The following is an 8,952-nucleotide window of genomic DNA, read 5'->3' on the forward strand; positions in this document are numbered from 1 at the left end:
CCCCTGGGGCCCAGGCTACGACCCCAGCCCGAGCAGCATTAATAAATAATCTATCCCCGCCCTCCTCCAAAAGAGAAATCCTTTCCTTCCTAGGGTTAGCAGGCTTCTTTAGGATATGGATTCCCAACTTTACCCTCCTAGCTCACCCCCTCTATAAAGTGGCCAAAGGCCCTCTCAATGAACCCCTACACCCCTCACATAACATACTCCCCAGCTTCTGCAAACTCCAAACCGCTCTTGTCACCGTATCAACTCTGTCCTTACCTAATATCTCCCAACCTTTCACTCTATACTGCCAAAAACCGAGCAATAACCCTTGACGTCTTAGGACAACCGGAAAAAAATTCCTCCTTTTTTTGCCCCTGTAATTTAACTCTCTAAACAACTAGATAACAGTCAAAGGGTGACCAACCTGTCTTAAAGCACTAGCAGTGGTGCCCATTTTAGCTCTAAAAGGCAGGAAACCAACTTTCAGCCAGAATACCACTGTCCACAGTCGTCATAATCTACAGGATCTCCCCTCCTCCTGAGCATTAGGCTCTCTTCCTCCTTCATGGATTCAATTACTCCATGCCTTCTTTTTTTTTTTTGAGATGGAGTTTCATTCTTGCCTCAGCGTCTTGCGTAGCTGGAATTACAGGCGTGTGCCACCACACCCAGCTAATTTTTGTATTTTCAGTAGAGACAGGGTTTCACTATGTTGGCCAGGCTGGTCCTGAACTCCTGACTTCACATGATCCACCCGCCTTAGCCTCCCAAAGTCCTGGGATTACAGGCGTGAACCACCGTGCCTGGCTTACTCCATGCCCTCTTTATGGAAAACCCCAAATTCAGTCTTGTCAAAAGTGCTCCCCTCAACACAGCATCCTCACTCCCTGTATATTCTTCGCCTCCTACTCATTCTTGCACTAGCATCCTAGATCATCTGCAACCACACTTTCCAAACATTTCCTCCCAGCCTCTCACCAACCCCAATGACCAGCCATTTATAAATAGCTCCTCTTCCGTGCCCACTGGCTCCCCCAAAATTGCTGGGTATGTGGTTGTTTCCCTTGACTGAGTAATTGAAGCTAAGGCCCTACCTTCAGGAACCTCTTCTATCCCTCCTCTCCACAATATACAATGCAATCCCTGCCTCAGCCTATAACTGGACTTCCAACCAAGTAACCTACCATCCCGAAATCCTCATTAACAGCCCCCTCGAACTCGACATACAGGCATTAACAGAAATCTCCCCCCAGTTAACTAATGAGTTTGGTCCAGCTGTTACAACCTTACATCCCTATTTACACAACCTATCCCCCTACTGCAGCCGTGATAAACCCGTATTAGGAGCCATAACAACCCACACAATCTTATTCTATCCAGCACTATTGTGCGTACAACGACATCTACCCTCTGGCATTCCCCTCAGCCACCTGAATTCCAAACTGCAACTTTACCCTACAACTGAAACCTCCCACCGAACATACTATTCTCAAAGCCGCCAACAATAAAGACAGGCTTCGTTTCTCTAGCCTCCACCTCCTTAACAAAAATTAAGGGTACTATAATGGCCACCACCTCCCCTGTTTATCCCTCTTCCCTTGACTCCCCTCTCCCTGCACCATCCCTACCCTACACCCACCACCCGCGACTGTCTCCTTATCCCAACATTAAACAACACTCCCAGTTGAATCTTAGTGGACACAAAACGCTTCCTCTTACACTGAGAAAAAAAGAACCCCACAGCCTCCCAGCCTAAACCAAACACCCCTTTACAACCACTTACAGCAGCAGCCCTCGCCGGGACCCTAGGAGTATAAACGCATGAAAATAACAAAATAGTATCTATTTTTAGCATACACAACCAGTTCTGTCTACCAGACCAAGGCATACTTTTCCTATGCAGTACCTCAACTTATATTTGCCTCCCATCTAACTGGATGGGCACCTGCAGCCTGGTTTTCCTCAGTCCAAAAATCAACGTTGCCTCAGGAGACCAACCCCTACCAATTCCCGTTAATACCCCTGTCTGACACCACCATGCTATACAACTCATACCTCTATGAGTAGACCTCAGAATAACTACAGGAGTTGGAACTGGGGTTGCAGGATTAACCACCTCCGTTTCCTATTACCAATCCCTCTCCAAAGACCTTACAAATAGCTTGGAAAAAATAGCCAAATCCGTTACAACTCTCCAATCACAAATAAATTATTTAGCAGCGATGGTTCTTCAAAACCACAGAAACTTAGACCTACTCACAGCCGAAAAAGGAGGACTCTGCCCTTTTCTAGATGAACAGTGTTGCTTTCATCTTAACTAATCTGGCTTAGTACAACATGCTGTAAAAAGACTAAAGGATCGAGGACAAAAAATTAAAGAAAACATCCCTCGATGGCTAGTGTGGCCCTCCTGGTCTTTTAATACCTAGTTTCCATGGCTTGACCCGCCTAGGCCCGGCCATAACCATTTTTCTTTTTCTAGCATTTGGCCCTTGTCTCTTACACCTTCTCGCCCAGTTTTTACAGGACCATATCAGAGCCTTTACCTACGGGGCAAGACAAGATATAATGCCGCTCCAGGAATACCAATGGCTCCAAAAACAGCAATCCCTTCCATCCAGCCTTCCCCAACAACCGTCGCCCCTTCCCAGCAAGAAGCAGCCAGACAATGGCGCCCCTCTTCTATTACCTATTAAAAGGCTGGAATGTTAGGGACAAAATGCCCAAGAAAGCTTCTTGGTGCTGCCCACCCTTCCCCCAAGCCTCTTTATATTTCTAAGCCCTTATCTAGGTGCCACAGCGAAGCCAGCAGACTTCACTTGTCAGACCTTGCTGCAATAAGCAAACCCCAATTACAAACCACCCACACCTGACGGGGGAGGTCGTGGGAAACATAAACTTTACCTTCACCCTCCTGTAATAGATGTCACAAGGTAATACGTAGCAAAATTAACCAGCAAACAACCCAGGATGTGGCCATACCAAAGAACTCCCTCAAACTCCCCTCCCCAATATAAACCCGTCATTCTGTAAGCTTGGGGCTGCTGCTTCTCTATTAGGGGAGCAGCTGGCAGGTTAATGAAAACTTGCCTGCCTAACTTTAGGTCTATTTTTCCTTTCTCTCAGCTGACCTTACATCCTCATCTCCTGAGAGTAGGAGGAGGCCCAGCTGTGAGGTCAAAATGCCCAGGATCCCCAGGAAGGAGGAAGCCTGAGAGAAAGGCAGAAAGGGGACAAAAGCGGCTGATGTCTCAGTCCCAGCTGGAAGAGGAATATTTTGTTCAGGAAGAAACGCTACTTATATGTTCCTTGCTCCTGGTGTGACTCATTTTTGCTGACCTGAATTTATTACATTTCCTGGAGCCTGGGATCTTGACCTTTTCTTTCTCACTTTAAGGGAGGAGACCACCCCTCATATTGTCTTATGCCCAGTCTCTGCCTCCAAAGAAAGAAGAAGTAAAAACTAAAAGGCAGAAATGGAATCCACAGGCAGATAGCCCAGCACCGCACCCTGGGCCTGGTAGTTAAAAATCAACCCCTAGACCAGGCGCGGTGGCTCACGCCTGTAATCCCAGCACTTTGGGAGGCCGAGGCGGGTGGATTAGGAGGTCAGGAGATCGAGACCATCCTGGCCAACACAGTGAAACCCTGTCTCTACCAAAAATACAAAAAATTAGCCGGGTGTGGTGGCGGGCGCCTGTAGTCCCAGCTACTCAGGAGGCTGAGGCAGGAGAATTGCTTGAACCTGGGAGGCGGAGGTTGCAGTGAGCCGAGATCGCACCACTGCACTCCAGCCTGGGTGACAGAGCAAGACTCCAACTCAAAAAAAAAAAAAAAAAACAAAAAACAACCCCTGCTTGTGTTATCTATAGATTCCAGACATTGTATGGAAAAGCATTGTAAAAAAATCCCAGTCCTGTTCTGTTCCTTTCTGATTACTGGTGCATGCAGCTCCCTGTCACTACCCACTGTTTGCTCAGTCGATCACGACCCCCTCATGCAGACCCCCTTATAGTTGTGAACCCTTAAAAGGAACAGGAATTGCTTACTTGGGGAGCTTGGTTTTTGGAGATGTGAGTCCGCTGATGCTCCCAGCTGAATAAAGCCCTTTCTTTGACAATTTGGTGTCTGAGGGGTTCTTGTCTGAGGCTTGTCCTGCTACAATTTTTTTTTTTTTTTGAGACAGTCTCGCTCTGCTGACCAGGCTGGAGGGCAGTAGAGCGATCTCTGCTCACTGCAGCCTCCGCCTCCCAGGTTCAAGTGATTCTCCTGCCTCAGCCTACCGAGAGGCTGGGATTACAGGCACCTGCCACCACACCTGGCTAATTTTTATTTTTATTTTTAGGAGAGACACGGTTTTACCATGTTGGCCAGGCTGGTCATGAACTCCTGACCTCAGGGGATCTGCCCCAGCTCAGCCTCACAAAGTGCTGGGATTACAGGTGTGAGGCACCACACCTGGCCCAGACTGGGCTTCTTTTCCCTTTCCTTCTTTCTTTCTTTTTTTCTTTCTTTTCTTTTTTTTGATGGTGTTTCGCTCTTGTTGCCCAGGCTAGAGTGCAATGGCGCAATCTTAGCTCACCACAACCTCCGTCTCCCGGGTTCAAGTGATTCTCCTGCCTCAGCCTCCTGAGTAGCTGGGATTACAGGTATGCGCCATCAAGACTGGCTAATTTTGTATTTTTAGTAGAGATGGGGTTTCTCCATGTTGGTCAGACTGGTCTCAAACTCCCGACCTCAGTTGATTGGCCTGCCTCAGCCTCCCAAAGTGCTGAGATTACAGGTGTGAGCCACCGTGCTCGGCCTTTTTTTTTTTTTCTTTTTAAAGACAGGGTCTCACTCTGTCACCAAGGCTCGGATGCAGTGGTGTGATCTCGGCTCACTGCAACCTCTGCCTCCCGGGTTCGCGCCATTCTCCTGACTCAGCCTCTGGCGTAGCTGGGATTACAGGCATGTGCCACCACACCCAGCTAATTTTTGTATTTTTAGTAGAGATGGGGTTTCACCATGTTTGCCAGGCTGCTCTTGAACTCCTAATCTCAGGTGATCCACCCTCCTTGGCCTCCCAAAGTGCTGGGATTACAGGCATGAGGCACCACGCCCAGCACTTAATTTGACTGGTGACATTCCATGGGACTACAGTCAGGCCATGCTATGAATCGGCCCATTCAGTGGTAGTGCGTGAATTCAAGTTTAGGATGAAGAAAGTTCACCTTTCTCTCTCCAGGCCCCTGGGCCTGGAACAGCTGCCTGTGTGGTTGATGGCGGCTCCTCTGGTTGGCCTTGAGGCATGCGGGAATGTCACTGCCTGGTGAGCTCCTCAGTTGGCCAGCACTGTCTGGGGGTGGGGGATGAGGGTGGCTCTCAGGGGTACCCATCTGAATGCTGCTGTTGTGAAGGTTGAATATGAGTAGGCCTTGGGGAGTTGACAAGGCAAGAGGTAAAGTTTTGAATCAGCAGTTTCCCAATGGCCGCTCAGAAAAATAACACATTTGGAAGGGACCAGCAGGAGTCTATTTGGGAGCTGTCATAAGCCCTTGGCGTGAGAAACACTGACCTGGTCTCTGAGCTTTTGGCCAAGGCTCCCTGCAGCCAGACCTTCCCCAAACCTGCAGTCTCTGCCCGGCATCAACATCTGGCATTCACCCAGTACCTCATTCCTGTCCCCAGTGCAGCCACACTTCGCCAGTACCTTCAGCCAGGCCCCAGGTACTCCGGGGAGTGACCTTTTTCCCGCAGCTGGTACAGCACCCACTTCTCCCACAGCGAGGTCCACCCCTGCTTCCTGCTGCCCAGCGGGCCTGTGCTCCTTCGCCTGTCCCCACTGCTGGCAATGCTTGAGCCAGGGGCCATTCAGTGGATCCACCGGCCTGGTGACATGGGCCTCAGAGGCTGACCTCCAGGATTGTGAACTCTGCCCCTGGTTCTTTCCCAGGAGGGTCCAGACCCCCACAGGAGCTTCCAGCACCTCCCAGAGCTCTTCCAGACTGTGGGTGATAGGCACCACGCTGAGGGGTGGGCACTGTAAGAGAAGAAATGTCATTGCTCTTAAGGGAAGTTTTCAGTTTTCTCTTGTGTCCTTCAGAGGCCTGAGAGCCTGGGAGACCTAGGGCTGGGACCACACCCCCTGGGCAACACTGAATCCTTATGCCCCTCCCAAACTTTTTGCCTCCGCTCCCCAGGGTGAGAAAATAGCCCTTAGAGTCCACAAGGGACCAGAATAAACACACTTAACAAAGTAATCCATATCTTCCACCTGTTTCACACCCTCCCCCCAACATAGATCTCCCCTTGAAAATTGTACTGCCCTAGCCAGATTTTCTTTGTCCTGTCATTTCTTTTAAAATTTATTGTCCTTGGCCGGGCGCAGTGGCTCACACCTGTAATCCCAGCACTCTGGGAGGCCAAGGTGGGTGGATTGCCTGAGGTCAGGAGTTCAAGACCAGCCTGACCAGCCTTACCAACATGGTGAAACCCTATCTCTACTAAAAATACAAAATTAGCTGGGTATGGTGGTGCATGCCTGTAGTCTCAACTGTCCAGGGTGCTGAGGCAGGAGAATCGTTTGAACCCGGGAGGCAGAGGTTGCAGTAAGCCGAGATTGCGCCAGTGCACTCCAGCCTGGGCAACAAGAGCGAAACTCCATCTCAAAAAAATAAAAATAAATAAAAATTATAGTTCTTTAAGAAATATAGGCTGGGCGCAGTGGCGTGGGCGACAAAGCGAGCCTTTGTCAAAAAAAAAGAAAAAGAAAGAAAAGAAAGAAAGAAAGAAACAAAAGAAAGAAAATGATCAGTAGCTGCACCACTAGAAAGATGGCGGAGCAAGAGCAAAGAAAAATCCTTTTGGTTCCAGAAAATCTCCTGAAAAATAGGAGGTCTTATCAAGCCCTCAAAGCCACCCAGGCAAAGCAGGCACTTTTGGCAAAGAAGGAGCAGAGGAAAGGAAAAGGGCTCAGGTTTAAGCGACTGGAATCATTCCTACATGATTCCTGGCAGGAGAAACGTGACAAGGTGCATCTCAGACGACTAGAAGCGAAACCTCATGCCTTGGAATTGCCAGATAAACATTCCTTGGCCTTTGTTGTATGCATCAAAAGGATTGATGGTGTGAGTTTACTGGTGCAGAGAACCATTGCAAGACTTCGCCTAAAGAAAATTTTTAGTGGTGTCTTTGTAAAAAGTCACCCCCTAGAACCTAAAAACGCTACGTATAGTGGAACTTTATGTGACCTGAGGATTTCCAAATCTGAAGTCTGTCTGGGAACTCATTTTGAAACATGGACCAGCCAAGGTCAAGAATAAGACCATCGGCCAGGTGTGGTGGCGCATGCCTGTAATCCCAGCACCTTGGGAGGCCGAGGCGGGTGAATCACGAGGTCAGGAGATCGAGACCATCCTGGCTAACACGGTGAAACTCCATCTCTACTAAAAATACAAAAAATTAGCCAGGCATGTTGGCGGGCACCTGTAGTCCCAGCTACTCGGGAGGCTGAGGCAGGAGAATGGCGTGAACCCGGGAGGCAGAGCTTGCAGTGAGCCGAGATCACGCCACTGCACTCTAGCCTGGGCGACAGAGTAAAACTCTGTCTCAAAAAAAAAAAAAAAAAAAAGAAGAGGAAGGCCATCCCTCTGACAGACAACACAGTGATTGAGGAGGACCTGGGGAAGTTTGGTGTCATTTGCTTGGAAGACCTCATTCATTAAATTGCCTTCCCAGGGAAGCATTTCCAGGAGCTCTCATGGTTCTTGCGTCCTTTCCACCTCTCAGTGGCCCAAGATGCTACCAAAAATAGAGTGGGCTTCCTCAAGGAGATGGGCACACCTGGTTATCAGGGTGAATGCATCAATCAGCTCATCTGTCAGCTGAACTAGACTCAGGTGCCAAACTGCGATAAATTTTTATCAATGAAGTGGAAGCATGTGTTTTTGTTGTTTTGGGAATTTTTATCAAGTACTTCAGAGATTATTTCCTGCTTTATCTTCAAAAACTGAAAAGAGGGCCGGGCGCGGTGGCTCAAGCCTGTAATCCCAGCACTTTGGGAGGCCGAGAAGGGCGGATCACGAGGTCGGGAGATCGAGACCATCCTGGCTAACACGGTGAAACCCCGTCTCTACTAAAAAAATACAAAAAAAAAACTAGCCGGGCGACGTGGCGGGCGCCTGTAGTCCCAGCTACTCGGAAGGCTGAGGCAGGAGAATGGCGTGAACCCGGGAGGCGGAGCTTGCAGTGAGCAGAGATCCGGCCACTGCACTCCAGCCTGGGCGGCAGAGCGAGACTCCGTCTCAAAAAAAAAAAAAAAAAAAAAAACAAAAAAAACTGAAAAGAAAAGACAGTAGCTGGCCAGGCGCGATGGCTCAAGCCTATAATCCCAACACTTTGGGAGGCTGAGGCGGGCGTATCACCTGAGGTCAGGAGTTTGAGACCAGCCTGACCAACATGGAGAAACGCCGTCTTTAGTAAAAATATAAAAATTAGCTGGGCGTGGTGGCGCATGCCTGTAATCCCAGCTACTCAGGAGGCTAAGGTGGGAGAATCGCTGGAACCTGGGAGGCGGAGGTTGTGGTGAGCAGAGATCACACCATTGCACTCCAGCCTGGGCAACGAGAGCAAAACTCTGTCTCAAAAAAAGAAAAGACAAGACAGTAGCTTATGTTCATGGCAAGCACTTCTCATCACAGTGCAGTTCCGAGGAAAAATTCCAGCATTTTCTACATTGGGTGCCACGTCATCTGAAATCAGCACATTCCATGGAGGAAGGAGTCTTGCTCTGTTGCATCTATCCTAGGGTTTAATGTTGATAAATGAGTAACTCTAGCATTTGTAAAAGGCTCCTTAAGGCTCCTGCAGCAGCCGACCAAGCCCAAGGACATAACTGAATCTGGAGAGTCCTGGGGCCTTGTTTTGAAAAAGACTTGAAATACACATAGGAAGAAAGCCATAAAAATAAATGTTCACTTGTCT

At 48.9% G+C, this 8,952-nt stretch overlaps 1 pseudogene; it reads left to right on the forward strand.

Moving 5' to 3' along the window:
- The first annotated feature begins 6,776 nt into the window (after positions 1–6,776).
- LOC112613820 lies at positions 6,777–7,862 on the forward strand (annotated as a pseudogene).
- Positions 7,863–8,952: the final 1,090 nt, after the last annotated feature.

This window comes from Theropithecus gelada, chromosome 20 (assembly GCF_003255815.1).
Source record: "Theropithecus gelada isolate Dixy chromosome 20, Tgel_1.0, whole genome shotgun sequence".
Classification (NCBI taxonomy): Eukaryota; Metazoa; Chordata; class Mammalia; order Primates; family Cercopithecidae; genus Theropithecus; species Theropithecus gelada.